The sequence below is a fragment of the Engystomops pustulosus genome, chromosome 9, assembly GCF_040894005.1.
Source record: "Engystomops pustulosus chromosome 9, aEngPut4.maternal, whole genome shotgun sequence".
Lineage (NCBI taxonomy): Eukaryota > Metazoa > Chordata > Amphibia > Anura > Leptodactylidae > Engystomops > Engystomops pustulosus.
In genome coordinates, this window is record NC_092419.1 from 62,114,603 (window position 1) to 62,131,249 (window position 16,647).

General features: G+C 45.3%; 69 pseudogenes; all 69 read left to right on the plus strand.

The window, feature by feature from the left end:
• Positions 1-36: 36 nt before the first annotated feature.
• Positions 37-155, plus strand: LOC140086395 (5S ribosomal RNA; annotated as a pseudogene).
• Positions 156-225: 70 nt separating this feature from the next.
• LOC140095229 (5S ribosomal RNA) lies at positions 226-344 on the plus strand (annotated as a pseudogene).
• Positions 345-414: 70 nt separating this feature from the next.
• LOC140089377 (5S ribosomal RNA) lies at positions 415-533 on the plus strand (annotated as a pseudogene).
• Positions 534-792: 259 nt separating this feature from the next.
• Positions 793-911, plus strand: LOC140097114 (5S ribosomal RNA; annotated as a pseudogene).
• A 70-nt stretch (positions 912-981) lies between these two features.
• On the plus strand, positions 982-1,100 carry LOC140089389 (5S ribosomal RNA; annotated as a pseudogene).
• A 70-nt stretch (positions 1,101-1,170) lies between these two features.
• LOC140087606 (5S ribosomal RNA) lies at positions 1,171-1,289 on the plus strand (annotated as a pseudogene).
• A 69-nt stretch (positions 1,290-1,358) lies between these two features.
• LOC140091759 (5S ribosomal RNA) lies at positions 1,359-1,477 on the plus strand (annotated as a pseudogene).
• A 70-nt stretch (positions 1,478-1,547) lies between these two features.
• On the plus strand, positions 1,548-1,666 carry LOC140087608 (5S ribosomal RNA; annotated as a pseudogene).
• Positions 1,667-1,735: 69 nt separating this feature from the next.
• LOC140083009 (5S ribosomal RNA) lies at positions 1,736-1,854 on the plus strand (annotated as a pseudogene).
• Positions 1,855-1,924: 70 nt separating this feature from the next.
• LOC140086396 (5S ribosomal RNA) lies at positions 1,925-2,043 on the plus strand (annotated as a pseudogene).
• A 70-nt stretch (positions 2,044-2,113) lies between these two features.
• LOC140095230 (5S ribosomal RNA) lies at positions 2,114-2,232 on the plus strand (annotated as a pseudogene).
• A 70-nt stretch (positions 2,233-2,302) lies between these two features.
• On the plus strand, positions 2,303-2,421 carry LOC140089402 (5S ribosomal RNA; annotated as a pseudogene).
• A 259-nt stretch (positions 2,422-2,680) lies between these two features.
• On the plus strand, positions 2,681-2,799 carry LOC140097115 (5S ribosomal RNA; annotated as a pseudogene).
• Positions 2,800-2,869: 70 nt separating this feature from the next.
• On the plus strand, positions 2,870-2,988 carry LOC140089414 (5S ribosomal RNA; annotated as a pseudogene).
• Positions 2,989-3,058: 70 nt separating this feature from the next.
• On the plus strand, positions 3,059-3,177 carry LOC140087609 (5S ribosomal RNA; annotated as a pseudogene).
• A 69-nt stretch (positions 3,178-3,246) lies between these two features.
• LOC140083266 (5S ribosomal RNA) lies at positions 3,247-3,365 on the plus strand (annotated as a pseudogene).
• A 70-nt stretch (positions 3,366-3,435) lies between these two features.
• LOC140098036 (5S ribosomal RNA) lies at positions 3,436-3,554 on the plus strand (annotated as a pseudogene).
• A 259-nt stretch (positions 3,555-3,813) lies between these two features.
• Positions 3,814-3,932, plus strand: LOC140089426 (5S ribosomal RNA; annotated as a pseudogene).
• A 259-nt stretch (positions 3,933-4,191) lies between these two features.
• LOC140089438 (5S ribosomal RNA) lies at positions 4,192-4,310 on the plus strand (annotated as a pseudogene).
• Positions 4,311-4,380: 70 nt separating this feature from the next.
• On the plus strand, positions 4,381-4,499 carry LOC140086398 (5S ribosomal RNA; annotated as a pseudogene).
• A 70-nt stretch (positions 4,500-4,569) lies between these two features.
• On the plus strand, positions 4,570-4,688 carry LOC140097692 (5S ribosomal RNA; annotated as a pseudogene).
• Positions 4,689-4,758: 70 nt separating this feature from the next.
• On the plus strand, positions 4,759-4,877 carry LOC140078902 (5S ribosomal RNA; annotated as a pseudogene).
• Positions 4,878-4,947: 70 nt separating this feature from the next.
• On the plus strand, positions 4,948-5,066 carry LOC140089450 (5S ribosomal RNA; annotated as a pseudogene).
• A 70-nt stretch (positions 5,067-5,136) lies between these two features.
• LOC140096578 (5S ribosomal RNA) lies at positions 5,137-5,255 on the plus strand (annotated as a pseudogene).
• A 70-nt stretch (positions 5,256-5,325) lies between these two features.
• On the plus strand, positions 5,326-5,444 carry LOC140097116 (5S ribosomal RNA; annotated as a pseudogene).
• A 70-nt stretch (positions 5,445-5,514) lies between these two features.
• Positions 5,515-5,633, plus strand: LOC140089462 (5S ribosomal RNA; annotated as a pseudogene).
• Positions 5,634-6,081: 448 nt separating this feature from the next.
• On the plus strand, positions 6,082-6,200 carry LOC140087278 (5S ribosomal RNA; annotated as a pseudogene).
• A 70-nt stretch (positions 6,201-6,270) lies between these two features.
• Positions 6,271-6,389, plus strand: LOC140090958 (5S ribosomal RNA; annotated as a pseudogene).
• Positions 6,390-6,837: 448 nt separating this feature from the next.
• LOC140097014 (5S ribosomal RNA) lies at positions 6,838-6,956 on the plus strand (annotated as a pseudogene).
• A 70-nt stretch (positions 6,957-7,026) lies between these two features.
• LOC140085449 (5S ribosomal RNA) lies at positions 7,027-7,145 on the plus strand (annotated as a pseudogene).
• Positions 7,146-7,215: 70 nt separating this feature from the next.
• Positions 7,216-7,334, plus strand: LOC140097912 (5S ribosomal RNA; annotated as a pseudogene).
• A 70-nt stretch (positions 7,335-7,404) lies between these two features.
• On the plus strand, positions 7,405-7,523 carry LOC140082131 (5S ribosomal RNA; annotated as a pseudogene).
• Positions 7,524-7,592: 69 nt separating this feature from the next.
• LOC140086844 (5S ribosomal RNA) lies at positions 7,593-7,711 on the plus strand (annotated as a pseudogene).
• Positions 7,712-7,781: 70 nt separating this feature from the next.
• Positions 7,782-7,900, plus strand: LOC140095077 (5S ribosomal RNA; annotated as a pseudogene).
• Positions 7,901-7,970: 70 nt separating this feature from the next.
• LOC140078904 (5S ribosomal RNA) lies at positions 7,971-8,089 on the plus strand (annotated as a pseudogene).
• Positions 8,090-8,159: 70 nt separating this feature from the next.
• On the plus strand, positions 8,160-8,278 carry LOC140091565 (5S ribosomal RNA; annotated as a pseudogene).
• A 69-nt stretch (positions 8,279-8,347) lies between these two features.
• LOC140097137 (5S ribosomal RNA) lies at positions 8,348-8,466 on the plus strand (annotated as a pseudogene).
• Positions 8,467-8,536: 70 nt separating this feature from the next.
• Positions 8,537-8,655, plus strand: LOC140089388 (5S ribosomal RNA; annotated as a pseudogene).
• A 70-nt stretch (positions 8,656-8,725) lies between these two features.
• On the plus strand, positions 8,726-8,844 carry LOC140082142 (5S ribosomal RNA; annotated as a pseudogene).
• Positions 8,845-8,913: 69 nt separating this feature from the next.
• On the plus strand, positions 8,914-9,032 carry LOC140078905 (5S ribosomal RNA; annotated as a pseudogene).
• Positions 9,033-9,291: 259 nt separating this feature from the next.
• On the plus strand, positions 9,292-9,410 carry LOC140098038 (5S ribosomal RNA; annotated as a pseudogene).
• Positions 9,411-9,669: 259 nt separating this feature from the next.
• On the plus strand, positions 9,670-9,788 carry LOC140089476 (5S ribosomal RNA; annotated as a pseudogene).
• Positions 9,789-10,047: 259 nt separating this feature from the next.
• On the plus strand, positions 10,048-10,166 carry LOC140089488 (5S ribosomal RNA; annotated as a pseudogene).
• Positions 10,167-10,236: 70 nt separating this feature from the next.
• LOC140086399 (5S ribosomal RNA) lies at positions 10,237-10,355 on the plus strand (annotated as a pseudogene).
• A 70-nt stretch (positions 10,356-10,425) lies between these two features.
• Positions 10,426-10,544, plus strand: LOC140097694 (5S ribosomal RNA; annotated as a pseudogene).
• A 70-nt stretch (positions 10,545-10,614) lies between these two features.
• Positions 10,615-10,733, plus strand: LOC140078906 (5S ribosomal RNA; annotated as a pseudogene).
• A 70-nt stretch (positions 10,734-10,803) lies between these two features.
• Positions 10,804-10,922, plus strand: LOC140089500 (5S ribosomal RNA; annotated as a pseudogene).
• Positions 10,923-10,992: 70 nt separating this feature from the next.
• Positions 10,993-11,111, plus strand: LOC140096579 (5S ribosomal RNA; annotated as a pseudogene).
• Positions 11,112-11,181: 70 nt separating this feature from the next.
• On the plus strand, positions 11,182-11,300 carry LOC140097118 (5S ribosomal RNA; annotated as a pseudogene).
• Positions 11,301-11,370: 70 nt separating this feature from the next.
• On the plus strand, positions 11,371-11,489 carry LOC140089512 (5S ribosomal RNA; annotated as a pseudogene).
• Positions 11,490-11,937: 448 nt separating this feature from the next.
• LOC140087279 (5S ribosomal RNA) lies at positions 11,938-12,056 on the plus strand (annotated as a pseudogene).
• Positions 12,057-12,126: 70 nt separating this feature from the next.
• LOC140090959 (5S ribosomal RNA) lies at positions 12,127-12,245 on the plus strand (annotated as a pseudogene).
• Positions 12,246-12,693: 448 nt separating this feature from the next.
• On the plus strand, positions 12,694-12,812 carry LOC140097260 (5S ribosomal RNA; annotated as a pseudogene).
• A 70-nt stretch (positions 12,813-12,882) lies between these two features.
• Positions 12,883-13,001, plus strand: LOC140097384 (5S ribosomal RNA; annotated as a pseudogene).
• Positions 13,002-13,071: 70 nt separating this feature from the next.
• LOC140097913 (5S ribosomal RNA) lies at positions 13,072-13,190 on the plus strand (annotated as a pseudogene).
• A 70-nt stretch (positions 13,191-13,260) lies between these two features.
• On the plus strand, positions 13,261-13,379 carry LOC140082153 (5S ribosomal RNA; annotated as a pseudogene).
• Positions 13,380-13,448: 69 nt separating this feature from the next.
• Positions 13,449-13,567, plus strand: LOC140086845 (5S ribosomal RNA; annotated as a pseudogene).
• Positions 13,568-13,637: 70 nt separating this feature from the next.
• On the plus strand, positions 13,638-13,756 carry LOC140095078 (5S ribosomal RNA; annotated as a pseudogene).
• Positions 13,757-13,826: 70 nt separating this feature from the next.
• On the plus strand, positions 13,827-13,945 carry LOC140078907 (5S ribosomal RNA; annotated as a pseudogene).
• A 70-nt stretch (positions 13,946-14,015) lies between these two features.
• Positions 14,016-14,134, plus strand: LOC140091566 (5S ribosomal RNA; annotated as a pseudogene).
• Positions 14,135-14,203: 69 nt separating this feature from the next.
• LOC140097506 (5S ribosomal RNA) lies at positions 14,204-14,322 on the plus strand (annotated as a pseudogene).
• A 70-nt stretch (positions 14,323-14,392) lies between these two features.
• Positions 14,393-14,511, plus strand: LOC140089390 (5S ribosomal RNA; annotated as a pseudogene).
• A 70-nt stretch (positions 14,512-14,581) lies between these two features.
• LOC140082165 (5S ribosomal RNA) lies at positions 14,582-14,700 on the plus strand (annotated as a pseudogene).
• Positions 14,701-14,769: 69 nt separating this feature from the next.
• LOC140078908 (5S ribosomal RNA) lies at positions 14,770-14,888 on the plus strand (annotated as a pseudogene).
• A 259-nt stretch (positions 14,889-15,147) lies between these two features.
• LOC140089525 (5S ribosomal RNA) lies at positions 15,148-15,266 on the plus strand (annotated as a pseudogene).
• Positions 15,267-15,525: 259 nt separating this feature from the next.
• LOC140096580 (5S ribosomal RNA) lies at positions 15,526-15,644 on the plus strand (annotated as a pseudogene).
• A 259-nt stretch (positions 15,645-15,903) lies between these two features.
• LOC140082534 (5S ribosomal RNA) lies at positions 15,904-16,022 on the plus strand (annotated as a pseudogene).
• Positions 16,023-16,281: 259 nt separating this feature from the next.
• LOC140078909 (5S ribosomal RNA) lies at positions 16,282-16,400 on the plus strand (annotated as a pseudogene).
• A 70-nt stretch (positions 16,401-16,470) lies between these two features.
• LOC140097120 (5S ribosomal RNA) lies at positions 16,471-16,589 on the plus strand (annotated as a pseudogene).
• Positions 16,590-16,647: the final 58 nt, after the last annotated feature.

Below are 16,647 nucleotides of genomic sequence, written 5' to 3' on the forward strand. Positions count from 1 at the left end.
GAGATAGCAAAAGAAGGTTCAAATTGAGCAGCTGCTTTCAACGGCCATTCTAAGCTGAATGTGCCTGCTCTCGTCAGATCGCAGCAGCAATGCAGCTTAAGGCTTGGCAAGTACCAGCATGGGAGACTGGCTGGGAATCCCAAGTTCTGTTGACCTTTTTGAACCTGAAAATTGTGTTAGTTTCTCCATGAGATAGTAAAAGAAGGTTCCAATTGAACAGCTGCTGTCAACGGCCATTCTAAGCTGAATGTGCGTGCTCTTATCAGATCGCAGCAGCGATGCAGCTTAAGGCTTGGCAAGTACCAGCATGGGAGACTGGCTGGGAATCCCAAGTTCTGTTGACCTTTTTGAACTTGAAAATTGTGTTAGTTTCTCTATGAAATAGTAAAAGAAGGTTCAATTTGAAATGCTGCTGTCAACGGCCATTCTAAGCTGAATGTGCCTGCTCTCGTCAGATCGCAGCAGCAATGCAGCTTAAGGCTTGGCAAGTACCAGCATGGGAGACTGGCTGGGAATCCCAAGTTCCGTTGACCTTTTTGAACCTGAAAATTGTGTTAGTTTCTCTATGAGATAGCAAAAGAAGGTTCAAATTGAACAGCTGCTGTCAACTTCAATTCTAAGCTGAATGTGCCTGCTCTCGTCAGATAGCAGCAGCAATGCAGCTTAAGGCTTGGTAAGTACCAGCATGGGAGACTGGCTGGGAATCCCAAGTTCTGTTGACCTTTTTGAACCTGAAAATTGTGTTAGTTTCTCCATGAGATAGTAAAAGAAGGTTCAAATTGAACAGCTGCTGTCAACGGCCATTCTAAGCTGAATGTGCGTGCTCTTGTCAGATCGCAGCAGCGATGCAGCTTAAGGCTTGGCAAGTACCAGCATGGGAGACTGGCTGGGAATCCCAAGTTCTGTTGACCTTTTTGAACTTGAAAATTGTTTTAGTTTCTCTATGAGATAGTAAAAGAAGGTTCAATTTGAAATGCTGCTGTCAACGGCCATTCTAAGCTGAATGTGCCTGCTCTCGTCAGATCGCAGCAGCAATGCAGCTTAAGGCTTGGCAAGTACCAGCATGGGAGACTGGCTGGGAATCCCAAGTTCCGTTGACCTTTTTGAACCTGAAAATTGTGTTAGTTTCTCTATGAGATAGTAAAAGAAGGTGCAAATTGAACAGCTGCTGTCAACGGCCATTCTAAGCTGAATGTGCCTGCTCTCGTCAGATCGCAGCAGCAATGCAGCGTAAGGCTTGGCAAGTACCAGCATGGGAGACTGGCTGGGAATTCCAAGTTCCGTTGACCTTTTTGAACCTGAAAATGTGTTAGTTTCTCTATGAGATAGTAAAAGAAGGTTCAAATTGAACAGCTGCTGTCAACGTCCATTCTAAGCTGAATGTGCCTGCTCTCGTCAGATCGCAGCAGCAATGCAGCTTAAGGCTTGGCAAGTACCAGCATGGGAGACTGGCTGGGAATCCCAAGTTCTGTTGACCTTTTTAAACCTGAAAATTGTGTTAGTTTCTCTATGAGATAGTAAAAGAAGGTTCAAATTGAACAGCTGCTGTCAACGGCCATTCTAAGCTGAATGTGCCTGCTCTCGTCAGATCGCAGCAGCAATGCAGCGTAAGGCTTGGCAAGTACCAGCATGGGAGACTGGCTGGGAATTCCAAGTTCCGTTGACCTTTTTGAACCTGAAAATGTGTTAGTTTCTCTATGAGATAGTAAAAGAAGGTTCAAATTGAACAGCTGCTGTCAACGGCCATTCTAAGCTGAATGTGCCTGCTCTCGTCAGATCGCAGCAGCAATGCAGCTTAAGGCTTGGCAAGTACCAGCATGGGAGACTGGCTGGGAATCTCAAGTTCCGTTGACCTTTTTGAACCTGAAAATTGTGTTAGTTTCTCTATGAGATAGCAAAAGAAGGTTCAAATTGAGCAGCTGCTTTCAACGGCCATTCTAAGCTGAATGTGCCTGCTCTCGTCAGATCGCAGCAGCAATGCAGCTTAAGGCTTGGCAAGTACCAGCATGGGAGACTGGCTGGGAATCCCAAGTTCTGTTGACCTTTTTGAACCTGAAAATTGTGTTAGTTTCTCCATGAGATAGTAAAAGAAGGTTCCAATTGAACAGCTGCTGTCAACGGCCATTCTAAGCTGAATGTGCGTGCTCTTATCAGATCGCAGCAGCGATGCAGCTTAAGGCTTGGCAAGTACCAGCATGGGAGACTGGCTGGGAATCCCAAGTTCTGTTGACCTTTTTGAACTTGAAAATTGTGTTAGTTTCTCTATGAAATAGTAAAAGAAGGTTCAATTTGAAATGCTGCTGTCAACGGCCATTCTAAGCTGAATGTGCCTGCTCTCGTCAGATCGCAGCAGCAATGCAGCTTAAGGCTTGGCAAGTACCAGCATGGGAGACTGGCTGGGAATCCCAAGTTCCGTTGACCTTTTTGAACCTGAAAATTGTGTTAGTTTCTCTATGAGATAGCAAAAGAAGGTTCAAATTGAACAGCTGCTGTCAACTTCAATTCTAAGCTGAATGTGCCTGCTCTCGTCAGATAGCAGCAGCAATGCAGCTTAAGGCTTGGTAAGTACCAGCATGGGAGACTGGCTGGGAATCCCAAGTTCTGTTGACCTTTTTGAACCTGAAAATTGTGTTAGTTTCTCCATGAGATAGTAAAAGAAGGTTCAAATTGAACAGCTGCTGTCAACGGCCATTCTAAGCTGAATGTGCGTGCTCTTGTCAGATCGCAGCAGCGATGCAGCTTAAGGCTTGGCAAGTACCAGCATGGGAGACTGGCTGGGAATCCCAAGTTCTGTTGACCTTTTTGAACTTGAAAATTGTTTTAGTTTCTCTATGAGATAGTAAAAGAAGGTTCAATTTGAAATGCTGCTGTCAACGGCCATTCTAAGCTGAATGTGCCTGCTCTCGTCAGATCGCAGCAGCAATGCAGCTTAAGGCTTGGCAAGTACCAGCATGGGAGACTGGCTGGGAATCCCAAGTTCCGTTGACCTTTTTGAACCTGAAAATTGTGTTAGTTTCTCTATGAGATAGTAAAAGAAGGTGCAAATTGAACAGCTGCTGTCAACGGCCATTCTAAGCTGAATGTGCCTGCTCTCGTCAGATCGCAGCAGCAATGCAGCGTAAGGCTTGGCAAGTACCAGCATGGGAGACTGGCTGGGAATTCCAAGTTCCGTTGACCTTTTTGAACCTGAAAATGTGTTAGTTTCTCTATGAGATAGTAAAAGAAGGTTCAAATTGAACAGCTGCTGTCAACGGCCATTCTAAGCTGAATGTGCCTGCTCTCGTCAGATCGCAGCAGCAATGCAGCTTAAGGCTTGGCAAGTACCAGCATGGGAAACTGGCTGGGAATCCCAAGTTCCGTTGACCTTTTTGAACCTGAAAATTGTGTTAGTTTCTCTATGAGATAGCAAAAGAAGGTTCAAATTGAACAGCTGCTGTCAACGTCCATTCTAAGCTGAATGTGCCTGCTCTCGTCAGATAGCAGCAGCAATGCAGCTTAAGGCTTGGCAAGTACCAGCATGGGAGACTGGCTGGGAATACCAAGTTCTGTTGACCTTTTTGAACCTGAAAATTGTGTTAGTTTCTCCATGAGATAGTAAAAGAAGGTTCAAATTGAACAGCTGCTGTCAACGGCCACTCTAAGCTGAATGTGCGTGCTCTTGTCAGATCGCAGCAGCGATGCAGCTTAAGGCTTGGCAAGTACCAGCATGGGAGACTGGCTGGGAATCCCAAGTTCTGTTGACCTTTTTGAACTTGAAAATTGTTTTAGTTTCTCTATGAGATAGTAAAAGAAGGTTCAATTTGAAATGCTGCTGTCAACGGCCATTCTAAGCTGAATGTGCCTGCTCTCGTCAGATCGCAGCAGCAATGCAGCTTAAGGCTTGGCAAGTACCAGCATGGGAGACTGGCTGGGAATCCCAAGTTCCGTTGACCTTTTTGAACCTGAAAATTGTGTTAGTTTCTCTATGAGATAGTAAAAGAAGGTGCAAATTGAACAGCTGCTGTCAACGGCCATTCTAAGCTGAATGTGCGTGCTCTTGTCAGATCGCAGCAGCGATGCAGCTTAAAGCTTGGCAAGTACCAGCATGGGAGACTGGCTGGGAATCCCAAGTTCCGTTGACCTTTTTGAACCTGAAAATTGTGTTAGTTTCTCTATGAGATAGTAAAAGAAGGTTCAAATTGAACAGCTGCTGTCAACGGCCATTCTAAGCTGAATGTGCCTGCTCTCGTCAGATCGCAGCAGCAATGCAGCTTAAGGCTTGGCAAGTACCAGCATGGGAGACTGGCTGGGAATCCCAAGTTCCGTTGACCTTTTTGAACCTGAAAATTGTGTTAGTTTCTCTATGAGATAGCAAAAGAAGGTTCAAATTGAACAGCTGCTTTCAACGGCCATTCTAAGCTGAATGTGCCTGCTCTCGTCAGATCGCAGCAGCAATGCAGCTTAAGGCTTGGCAAGTACCAGCATGGGAGACTGGCTGGGAATCCCAAGTTCTGTTGACCTTTTTGAACCTGAAAATTGTGTTAGTTTCTCCATGAGATAGTAAAAGAAGGTTCAAATTGAACAGCTGCTGTCAACGGCCATTCTAAGCTGAATGTGCCGGCTCTTGTCAGATCGCAGCAGCGATGCAGCTTAAGGCTTGGCAAGTACCAGCATGGGAGACTGGCTGGGAATCCCAAGTTCTGTTGACCTTTTTGAACTTGAAAATTGTTTTAGTTTCTCTATGAGATAGTAAAAGAAGGTTCAATTTGAAATGCTGCTGTCAACGGCCATTCTAAGCTGAATGTGCCTGCTCTCGTCAGATCGCAGCAGCAATGCAGCTTAAGGCTTGGCAAGTACCAGCATGGGAGACTGGCTGGGAATCCCAAGTTCTGTTGACCTTTTTGAACCTGAAAATTGTGTTAGTTTCTCTATGAGATAGCAAAAGAAGGTTCAAATTGAACAGCTGCTGTCAACGGCCATTCTAAGCTGAATGTGCCTGCTCTCGTCAGATCGCAGCAGCAATGCAGCTTAAGGCTTGGCAAGTACCAGCATGGGAGACTGGCTGGGAATCCCAAGTTCCGTTGACCTTTTTGAACCTGAAAATTGTGTTAGTTTCTCTATGAGATAGCAAAAGAAGGTTCAAATTGAACAGCTGCTGTCAACGTCCATTCTAAGCTGAATGTGCCTGCTCTCGTCAGATAGCAGCAGCAATGCAGCTTAAGGCTTGGTAAGTACCAGCATGGGAGACTGGCTGGGAATACCAAGTTCTGTTGACCTTTTTGAACCTGAAAATTGTGTTAGTTTCTCCATGAGATAGTAAAAGAAGGTTCAAATTGAACAGCTGCTGTCAACGGCCATTCTAAGCTGAATGTGCGTGCTCTTGTCAGATCGCAGCAGCGATGCAGCTTAAGGCTTGGCAAGTACCAGCATGGGAGACTGGCTGGGAATCCCAAGTTCTGTTGACCTTTTTGAACTTGAAAATTGTTTTAGTTTCTCTATGAGATAGTAAAAGAAGGTTCAATTTGAAATGCTGCTGTCAACGGCCATTCTAAGCTGAATGTGCCTGCTCTCGTCAGATCGCAGCAGCAATGCAGCTTAAGGCTTGGCAAGTACCAGCATGGGAGACTGGCTGGGAATCCCAAGTTCCGTTGACCTTTTTGAACCTGAAAATTGTGTTAGTTTCTCTATGAGATAGTAAAAGAAGGTGCAAATTGAACAGCTGCTGTCAACGGCCATTCTAAGCTGAATGTGCGTGCTCTTGTCAGATCGCAGCAGCGATGCAGCTTAAAGCTTGGCAAGTACCAGCATGGGAGACTGGCTGGGAATCCCAAGTTCCGTTGACCTTTTTGAACCTGAAAATTGTGTTAGTTTCTCTATGAGATAGTATAAGAAGGTTCAAATTGAACAGCTGCTGTCAACGGCCATTCTAAGCTGAATGTGCGTGCTCTTGTCAGATCGCAGCAGTGATGCATCTTAAGGCTTGGCAAGTACCAGCATGGGAGACTGGCTGGGAATCCCAAGTTCTGGTGACTTTTTTGAACCTGAAAATTGTGTTAGTTTCTCTATGAGATAGTAAAAGAAGGTTCAAATTGAACAGCTGCTGTCAACGGCCATTCTAAGCTGAATGTGCCTGCTCTCGTCAGATCGCAGCAGCAATGCAACTTAAGGCTTGGCAAGTACCAGCATGGGAGACTGGCTGGGAATCCCAAGTTCCGTTGACCTTTTTGAACCTGAAAATTGTGTTAGTTTCTCTATGAGATAGCAAAAGAAGGTTCAAATTGAACAGCTGCTGTCAACGGCCATTCTAAGCTGAATGTGCCTGCTCTTGTCAGATCGCAGCAGCAATGCAGCTTAAGGCTTGGCAAGTACCAGCATGGGAGACTGGCTGGGAATCCCAAGTTCTGTTGACCTTTTTGAACCTGAAAATTGTGTTAGTTTCTCTATGAGATAGTAAAAGAAGGTTCAAATTGAACAGCTGCTGTCAACGGCCATTCTAAGCTGAATGTGCCTGCTCTTGTCAGATCGCAGCAGCAATGCAGCTTAAGGCTTGGCAAGTACCAGCATGGGAGACTGGCTTGGAATCCCAAGTTCTGGTGACCTTTTTGAACCTGAAAATTGTGTTAGTTTCTATATGAGATAGTAGAAGAAGGTTCAAATTGAACAACTGCTGTCAACGGCCATTCTAAGCTGAATGTGTGTGCTCTTGTCAGATCGCAGCAGCGATGCAGCTTAAGGCTTGGCAAGTACCAGCATGGGAGACTGGCTGGGAATCCCAAGTTCTGTTGACCTTTTTGAACCTGAAAATTGTGTTAGTTTCTCTATGAGATAGTAAAAGAAGGTTCAAATTGAACAGCTGCTGTCAACGGCCATTCTAAGCTGAATGTGCCTGCTCTCATCAGATCGCAGCAGCAATGCAGCTTAAGGCTTGGCAAGTACCAGCATGGGAGACTGGCTGGGAATCCCAAGTTCCGTTGACCTTTTTGAACCTGAAAATTGTGTTAGTTTCTCTATGAGATAGCAAAAGAAGGTTCAAATTGAACAGCTGCTGTCAACGGCCATTCTAAGCTGAATGTGACTGCTCTCATCAGATCGCAGCAGCAATGCAGCTTAAGGCTTGGCAAGTACCAGCATGGGAGACTGGCTGGGAATCCCAAGTTCCGTTGACCTTTTTGAACCTGAAAATTGTGTTAGTTTCTCTATGAGATAGCAAAAGAAGGTTCAAATTGAACAGCTGCTGTCAACGGCCATTCTAAGCTGAATGTGCCTGCTCTCGTCAGATCACAGCAGCAATGCAGCTTAAGGCTTGGCAAGTACCAGCATGGGGGACTGGCTGGGAATCCCAAGTTCTGTTAACCTTTTTTAACCTGAAAATTGTGTTAGTTTCTCTATGAGATAGTAAAAGAAGGTTCAAATTGAACAGCTGCTGTCAACGGCCATTCTAAGCTGAATGTGCCTGCTCTCGTCAGATCGCAGCAGCAATGCAGCTTAAGGCTTGGCAAGTACCAGCATGGGAGACTGGCTGGGAATTCCAAGTTCCGTTGACCTTTTTGAACCTGAAAATGTGTTATTTTCTCTATGAGATAGTAAAAGAAGGTTCAAATTGAACAGCTGCTGTCAACGGCCATTCTAAGCTGAATGTGCCTGCTCTCGTCAGATTGCAGCAGCAATGCAGCTTAAGGCTTGGCAAGTACCAGCATGGGAGACTGGCTGGGAATCCCAAGTTCCGTTGACCTTTTTGAACCTGAAAATTGTGTTAGTTTCTCTATGAGATAGCAAAAGAAGGTTCAAATTGAACAGCTGCTGTCAATGGCCATTCTAAGCTGAATGTGCCTGCTCTTGTCAGATCGCAGCAGCAATGCAGCTTAAGGCTTGGCAAGTACCAACATGGGAGACTGGCTGGGAATCCCAAGTTCCGTTGACCTTTTTGAACCTGAAAATTGTGTTAGTTTCTCTATGAGATAGCAAAAGAAGGTTCAAATTGAACAGCTGCTGTCAACGGCCATTCTAAGCTGAATGTGCCTGCTCTCGTCAGATCGCAGCAGCAATGCAGCTTAAGGCTTGGCAAGTACCAGCATGGGAGACTGGCTGGGAATCCCAAGTTCTGTTGACCTTTTTTAACCTGAAAATTGTGTTATTTTCTCTATGAGATAGTAAAAGAAGGTTCAAATTGAACAGCTGCTGTCAACGGCCATTCTAAGCTGAATGTGCCTGCTCTCGTCAGATCGCAGCAGCAATGCAGCTTAAGGCTTTGCAAGTACCAGCATGGGAGACTGGCTGGGAATTCCAAGTTCCGTTGACCTTTTTGAACATAAAAATGTGTTAGTTTCTCTATGAGATAGTAAAAGAAGGTTCAAATTGAACAGCTGCTGTCAACGGCCATTCTAAGCTGAATGTGCCTGCTCTCATCAGATCGCAGCAGCAATGCAGCTTAAGGCTTGGCAAGTACCAGCATGGGAGACTGGCTGGGAATCCCAAGTTCCGTTGACCTTTTTGAACCTGAAAATTGTGTTAGTTTCTCTATGAGATAGCAAAAGAAGGTTCAAATTGAACAGCTGCTGTCAACGGCCATTCTAAGCTGAATGTGCCTGCTCTCGTCAGATCGCAGCAGCAATGCAGCTTAAGGCTTGGCAAGTACCAGCATGGGAGACTGGCTGGGAATCCCAAGTTCTGTTAACCCTTTTTAACCTGAAAATTGTGTTAGTTTCTCTATGAGATAGTAAAAGAAGGTTCATATTGAACAGCTGCTGTCAACGGCCATTCTAAGCTGAATGTGCCTGCTCTCGTCAGATCGCAGCAGCAATGCAGCTTAAGGCTTGGCAAGTACCAGCATGGGAGACTGGCTGGGAATTCCAAGTTCCGTTGACCTTTTTGAACCTGAAAATGTGTTATTTTCTCTATGAGATAGTAAAAGAAGGTTCAAATTGAACAGCTGCTGTCAACGGCCATTCTAAGCTGAATGTGCCTGCTCTCGTCAGATCGCAGCAGCAATGCAGCTTAAGGCTTGGCAAGTACCAGCATGGGAGACTGGCTGGGAATCCCAAGTTCTGTTGACCTTTTTGAACCTGAAAATTGTGTTAGTTTCTCCATGAGATAGTAAAAGAAGGTTCAAATTGAACAGCTGCTGTCAACGGCCACTCTAAGCTGAATGTGCGTGCTCTTGTCAGATCGCAGCAGCGATGCAGCTTAAGGCTTGGCAAGTACCAGCATGGGAGACTGGCTGGGAATCCCAAGTTCCGTTGACCTTTTTGAACCTGAAAATTGTGTTAGTTTCTCTATGAGATAGCAAAAGAAGGTTCAAATTGAACAGCTGCTGTCAACGTCCATTCTAAGCTGAATGTGCCTGCTCTCGTCAGATAGCAGCAGCAATGCAGCTTAAGGCTTGGCAAGTACCAGCATGGGAGACTGGCTGGGAATACCAAGTTCTGTTGACCTTTTTGAACCTGAAAATTGTGTTAGTTTCTCCATGAGATAGTAAAAGAAGGTTCAAATTGAACAGCTGCTGTCAACGGCCACTCTAAGCTGAATGTGCGTGCTCTTGTCAGATCGCAGCAGCGATGCAGCTTAAGGCTTGGCAAGTACCAGCATGGGAGACTGGCTGGGAATCCCAAGTTCTGTTGACCTTTTTGAACTTGAAAATTGTTTTAGTTTCTCTATGAGATAGTAAAAGAAGGTTCAATTTGAAATGCTGCTGTCAACGGCCATTCTAAGCTGAATGTGCCTGCTCTCGTCAGATCGCAGCAGCAATGCAGCTTAAGGCTTGGCAAGTACCAGCATGGGAGACTGGCTGGGAATCCCAAGTTCCGTTGACCTTTTTGAACCTGAAAATTGTGTTAGTTTCTCTATGAGATAGTAAAAGAAGGTGCAAATTGAACAGCTGCTGTCAACGGCCATTCTAAGCTGAATGTGCGTGCTCTTGTCAGATCGCAGCAGCGATGCAGCTTAAAGCTTGGCAAGTACCAGCATGGGAGACTGGCTGGGAATCCCAAGTTCCGTTGACCTTTTTGAACCTGAAAATTGTGTTAGTTTCTCTATGAGATAGTAAAAGAAGGTTCAAATTGAACAGCTGCTGTCAACGGCCATTCTAAGCTGAATGTGCCTGCTCTCGTCAGATCGCAGCAGCAATGCAGCTTAAGGCTTGGCAAGTACCAGCATGGGAGACTGGCTGGGAATCCCAAGTTCCGTTGACCTTTTTGAACCTGAAAATTGTGTTAGTTTCTCTATGAGATAGCAAAAGAAGGTTCAAATTGAACAGCTGCTTTCAACGGCCATTCTAAGCTGAATGTGCCTGCTCTCGTCAGATCGCAGCAGCAATGCAGCTTAAGGCTTGGCAAGTACCAGCATGGGAGACTGGCTGGGAATCCCAAGTTCTGTTGACCTTTTTGAACCTGAAAATTGTGTTAGTTTCTCCATGAGATAGTAAAAGAAGGTTCAAATTGAACAGCTGCTGTCAACGGCCATTCTAAGCTGAATGTGCCGGCTCTTGTCAGATCGCAGCAGCGATGCAGCTTAAGGCTTGGCAAGTACCAGCATGGGAGACTGGCTGGGAATCCCAAGTTCTGTTGACCTTTTTGAACTTGAAAATTGTTTTAGTTTCTCTATGAGATAGTAAAAGAAGGTTCAATTTGAAATGCTGCTGTCAACGGCCATTCTAAGCTGAATGTGCCTGCTCTCGTCAGATCGCAGCAGCAATGCAGCTTAAGGCTTGGCAAGTACCAGCATGGGAGACTGGCTGGGAATCCCAAGTTCTGTTGACCTTTTTGAACCTGAAAATTGTGTTAGTTTCTCTATGAGATAGCAAAAGAAGGTTCAAATTGAACAGCTGCTGTCAACGGCCATTCTAAGCTGAATGTGCCTGCTCTCGTCAGATCGCAGCAGCAATGCAGCTTAAGGCTTGGCAAGTACCAGCATGGGAGACTGGCTGGGAATCCCAAGTTCCGTTGACCTTTTTGAACCTGAAAATTGTGTTAGTTTCTCTATGAGATAGCAAAAGAAGGTTCAAATTGAACAGCTGCTGTCAACGTCCATTCTAAGCTGAATGTGCCTGCTCTCGTCAGATAGCAGCAGCAATGCAGCTTAAGGCTTGGTAAGTACCAGCATGGGAGACTGGCTGGGAATACCAAGTTCTGTTGACCTTTTTGAACCTGAAAATTGTGTTAGTTTCTCCATGAGATAGTAAAAGAAGGTTCAAATTGAACAGCTGCTGTCAACGGCCATTCTAAGCTGAATGTGCGTGCTCTTGTCAGATCGCAGCAGCGATGCAGCTTAAGGCTTGGCAAGTACCAGCATGGGAGACTGGCTGGGAATCCCAAGTTCTGTTGACCTTTTTGAACTTGAAAATTGTTTTAGTTTCTCTATGAGATAGTAAAAGAAGGTTCAATTTGAAATGCTGCTGTCAACGGCCATTCTAAGCTGAATGTGCCTGCTCTCGTCAGATCGCAGCAGCAATGCAGCTTAAGGCTTGGCAAGTACCAGCATGGGAGACTGGCTGGGAATCCCAAGTTCCGTTGACCTTTTTGAACCTGAAAATTGTGTTAGTTTCTCTATGAGATAGTAAAAGAAGGTGCAAATTGAACAGCTGCTGTCAACGGCCATTCTAAGCTGAATGTGCGTGCTCTTGTCAGATCGCAGCAGCGATGCAGCTTAAAGCTTGGCAAGTACCAGCATGGGAGACTGGCTGGGAATCCCAAGTTCCGTTGACCTTTTTGAACCTGAAAATTGTGTTAGTTTCTCTATGAGATAGTATAAGAAGGTTCAAATTGAACAGCTGCTGTCAACGGCCATTCTAAGCTGAATGTGCGTGCTCTTGTCAGATCGCAGCAGTGATGCATCTTAAGGCTTGGCAAGTACCAGCATGGGAGACTGGCTGGGAATCCCAAGTTCTGGTGACTTTTTTGAACCTGAAAATTGTGTTAGTTTCTCTATGAGATAGTAAAAGAAGGTTCAAATTGAACAGCTGCTGTCAACGGCCATTCTAAGCTGAATGTGCCTGCTCTCGTCAGATCGCAGCAGCAATGCAACTTAAGGCTTGGCAAGTACCAGCATGGGAGACTGGCTGGGAATCCCAAGTTCCGTTGACCTTTTTGAACCTGAAAATTGTGTTAGTTTCTCTATGAGATAGCAAAAGAAGGTTCAAATTGAACAGCTGCTGTCAACGGCCATTCTAAGCTGAATGTGCCTGCTCTTGTCAGATCGCAGCAGCAATGCAGCTTAAGGCTTGGCAAGTACCAGCATGGGAGACTGGCTGGGAATCCCAAGTTCTGTTGACCTTTTTGAACCTGAAAATTGTGTTAGTTTCTCTATGAGATAGTAAAAGAAGGTTCAAATTGAACAGCTGCTGTCAACGGCCATTCTAAGCTGAATGTGCCTGCTCTTGTCAGATCGCAGCAGCAATGCAGCTTAAGGCTTGGCAAGTACCAGCATGGGAGACTGGCTTGGAATCCCAAGTTCTGGTGACCTTTTTGAACCTGAAAATTGTGTTAGTTTCTATATGAGATAGTAGAAGAAGGTTCAAATTGAACAACTGCTGTCAACGGCCATTCTAAGCTGAATGTGTGTGCTCTTGTCAGATCGCAGCAGCGATGCAGCTTAAGGCTTGGCAAGTACCAGCATGGGAGACTGGCTGGGAATCCCAAGTTCTGTTGACCTTTTTGAACCTGAAAATTGTGTTAGTTTCTCTATGAGATAGTAAAAGAAGGTTCAAATTGAACAGCTGCTGTCAACGGCCATTCTAAGCTGAATGTGCCTGCTCTCATCAGATCGCAGCAGCAATGCAGCTTAAGGCTTGGCAAGTACCAGCATGGGAGACTGGCTGGGAATCCCAAGTTCCGTTGACCTTTTTGAACCTGAAAATTGTGTTAGTTTCTCTATGAGATAGCAAAAGAAGGTTCAAATTGAACAGCTGCTGTCAACGGCCATTCTAAGCTGAATGTGCCTGCTCTCATCAGATCGCAGCAGCAATGCAGCTTAAGGCTTGGCAAGTACCAGCATGGGAGACTGGCTGGGAATCCCAAGTTCCGTTGACCTTTTTGAACCTGAAAATTGTGTTAGTTTCTCTATGAGATAGCAAAAGAAGGTTCAAATTGAACAGCTGCTGTCAACGGCCATTCTAAGCTGAATGTGCCTGCTCTCGTCAGATCACAGCAGCAATGCAGCTTAAGGCTTGGCAAGTACCAGCATGGGGGACTGGCTGGGAATCCCAAGTTCTGTTAACCTTTTTTAACCTGAAAATTGTGTTAGTTTCTCTATGAGATAGTAAAAGAAGGTTCAAATTGAACAGCTGCTGTCAACGGCCATTCTAAGCTGAATGTGCCTGCTCTCGTCAGATCGCAGCAGCAATGCAGCTTAAGGCTTGGCAAGTACCAGCATGGGAGACTGGCTGGGAATTCCAAGTTCCGTTGACCTTTTTGAACCTGAAAATGTGTTATTTTCTCTATGAGATAGTAAAAGAAGGTTCAAATTGAACAGCTGCTGTCAACGGCCATTCTAAGCTGAATGTGCCTGCTCTCGTCAGATTGCAGCAGCAATGCAGCTTAAGGCTTGGCAAGTACCAGCATGGGAGACTGGCTGGGAATCCCAAGTTCCGTTGACCTTTTTGAACCTGAAAATTGTGTTAGTTTCTCTATGAGATAGCAAAAGAAGGTTCAAATTGAACAGCTGCTGTCAATGGCCATTCTAAGCTGAATGTGCCTGCTCTTGTCAGATCGCAGCAGCAATGCAGCTTAAGGCTTGGCAAGTACCAACATGGGAGACTGGCTGGGAATCCCAAGTTCCGTTGACCTTTTTGAACCTGAAAATTGTGTTAGTTTCTCTATGAGATAGCAAAAGAAGGTTCAAATTGAACAGCTGCTGTCAACGGCCATTCTAAGCTGAATGTGCCTGCTCTCGTCAGATCGCAGCAGCAATGCAGCTTAAGGCTTGGCAAGTACCAGCATGGGAGACTGGCTGGGAATCCCAAGTTCTGTTGACCTTTTTTAACCTGAAAATTGTGTTATTTTCTCTATGAGATAGTAAAAGAAGGTTCAAATTGAACAGCTGCTGTCAACGGCCATTCTAAGCTGAATGTGCCTGCTCTCGTCAGATCGCAGCAGCAATGCAGCTTAAGGCTTTGCAAGTACCAGCATGGGAGACTGGCTGGGAATTCCAAGTTCCGTTGACCTTTTTGAACATAAAAATGTGTTAGTTTCTCTATGAGATAGTAAAAGAAGGTTCAAATTGAACAGCTGCTGTCAACGGCCATTCTAAGCTGAATGTGCCTGCTCTCATCAGATCGCAGCAGCAATGCAGCTTAAGGCTTGGCAAGTACCAGCATGGGAGACTGGCTGGGAATCCCAAGTTCCGTTGACCTTTTTGAACCTGAAAATTGTGTTAGTTTCTCTATGAGATAGCAAAAGAAGGTTCAAATTGAACAGCTGCTGTCAACGGCCATTCTAAGCTGAATGTGCCTGCTCTCGTCAGATCGCAGCAGCAATGCAGCTTAAGGCTTGGCAAGTACCAGCATGGGAGACTGGCTGGGAATCCCAAGTTCTGTTAACCCTTTTTAACCTGAAAATTGTGTTAGTTTCTCTATGAGATAGTAAAAGAAGGTTCATATTGAACAGCTGCTGTCAACGGCCATTCTAAGCTGAATGTGCCTGCTCTCGTCAGATCGCAGCAGCAATGCAGCTTAAGGCTTGGCAAGTACCAGCATGGGAGACTGGCTGGGAATTCCAAGTTCCGTTGACCTTTTTGAACCTGAAAATGTGTTATTTTCTCTATGAGATAGTAAAAGAAGGTTCAAATTGAACAGCTGCTGTCAACGGCCATTCTAAGCTGAATGTGCCTGCTCTCGTCAGATCGCAGCAGCAATGCAGCTTAAGGCTTGGCAAGTACCAGCATGGGAGACTGGCTGGGAATCCCAAGTTCTGTTGACCTTTTTGAACCTGAAAATTGTGTTAGTTTCTCCATGAGATAGTAAAAGAAGGTTCAAATTGAACAGCTGCTGTCAACGGCCACTCTAAGCTGAATGTGCGTGCTCTTGTCAGATCGCAGCAGCGATGCAGCTTAAGGCTTGGCAAGTACCAGCATGGGAGACTGGCTGGGAATCCCAAGTTCTGTTGACCTTTTTGAACTTGAAAATTGTTTTAGTTTCTCTATGAGATAGTAAAAGAAGGTTCAATTTGAAATACTGCTGTCAACGGCCATTCTAAGCTGAATGTGCCTGCTCTCGTCAGATCGCAGCAGCAATGCAGCTTAAGGCTTGGCAAGTACCAGCATGGGAGACTGGCTGGGAATCCCAAGTTCCGTTGACCTTTTTGAACCTGAAAATTGTGTTAGTTTCTCTATGAGATAGTAAAAGAAGGTGCAAATTGAACAGCTGCTGTCAACGGCCATTCTAAGCTGAATGTGCGTGCTCTTGTCAGATCGCAGCAGCGATGCAGCTTAAAGCTTGGCAAGTACCAGCATGGGAGACTGGCTGGGAATCCCAACTTCCGTTGACCTTTTTGAACCTGAAAATTGTGTTAGTTTCTCTATGAGATAGCAAAAGAAGGTTCAAATTGAACAGCTGCTGTCAACGTCCATTCTAAGCTGAATGTGCCTGCTCTCGTCAGATAGCAGCAGCAATGCAGCTTAAGGCTTGGTAAGTACCAGCATGGGAGACTGGCTGGGAATACCAAGTTCTGTTGACCTTTTTGAACCTGAAAATTGTGTTAGTTTCTCCATGAGATAGTAAAAGAAGGTTCAAATTGAACAGCTGCTGTCAACGGCCACTCTAAGCTGAATGTGCGTGCTCTTGTCAGATCGCAGCAGCGATGCAGCTTAAGGCTTGGCACGTACCAGCATGGGAGACTGGCTGGGAATCCCAAGTTCTGTTGGCCTTTTTGAACTTGAAAATTGTTTTAGTTTCTCTATGAGATAGTAAAAGAAGGTTCAATTTGAAATGCTGCTGTCAATGGCCATTCTAAGCTGAATGTGCCTGCTCTCGTCAGATCGCAGCAGCAATGCAGCTTAAGGCTTGGCAAGTACCAGCATGGGAGACTGGCTGGGAATCCCAAGTTCCGTTGACCTTTTTGAACCTGAAAATTGTGTTAGTTTCTCTATGAGATAGTAAAAGAAGGTGCAAATTGAACAGCTGCTGTCAACGGCCATTCTAAGCTGAATGTGCGTGCTCTTGTCAGATCGCAGCAGCGATGCAGCTTAAAGCTTGGCAAGTACCAGCATGGGAGACTGGCTGGGAATCCCAAGTTCCGTTGACCTTTTTGCACCTGAAAATTGTGTTAGTTTCTCTATGAGATAGTAAAAGAAGGTTCAAATTGAACAGCTGCTGTCAACGGCCATTCTAAGCTGAATGTGCCTGCTCTCGTCAGATCGCAGCAGCAATGCAGCTTAAGGCTTGGCAAGTACCAGCATGGGAGACTGGCTGGGAATCCCAAGTTCTGTTGACCTTTTTGAACCTGAAAATTGTGTTAGTTTCTCCATGAGATAGTAAAAGAAAGTTCAAATTGAACAGCTGCTGTCAACGGCCATTCTAAGCTGAATGTGCGTGCTCTTGTCAGATCGCAGCAGCGATGCAGCTTAAGGCTTGGCAAGTACCAGCATGGGAGACTGGCTGGGAATCCCAAGTTCTGTTGACCTTTTTGAACTTGAAAATTGTTTTAGTTTCTCTATGAGATAGTAAAAGAAGGTTCAATT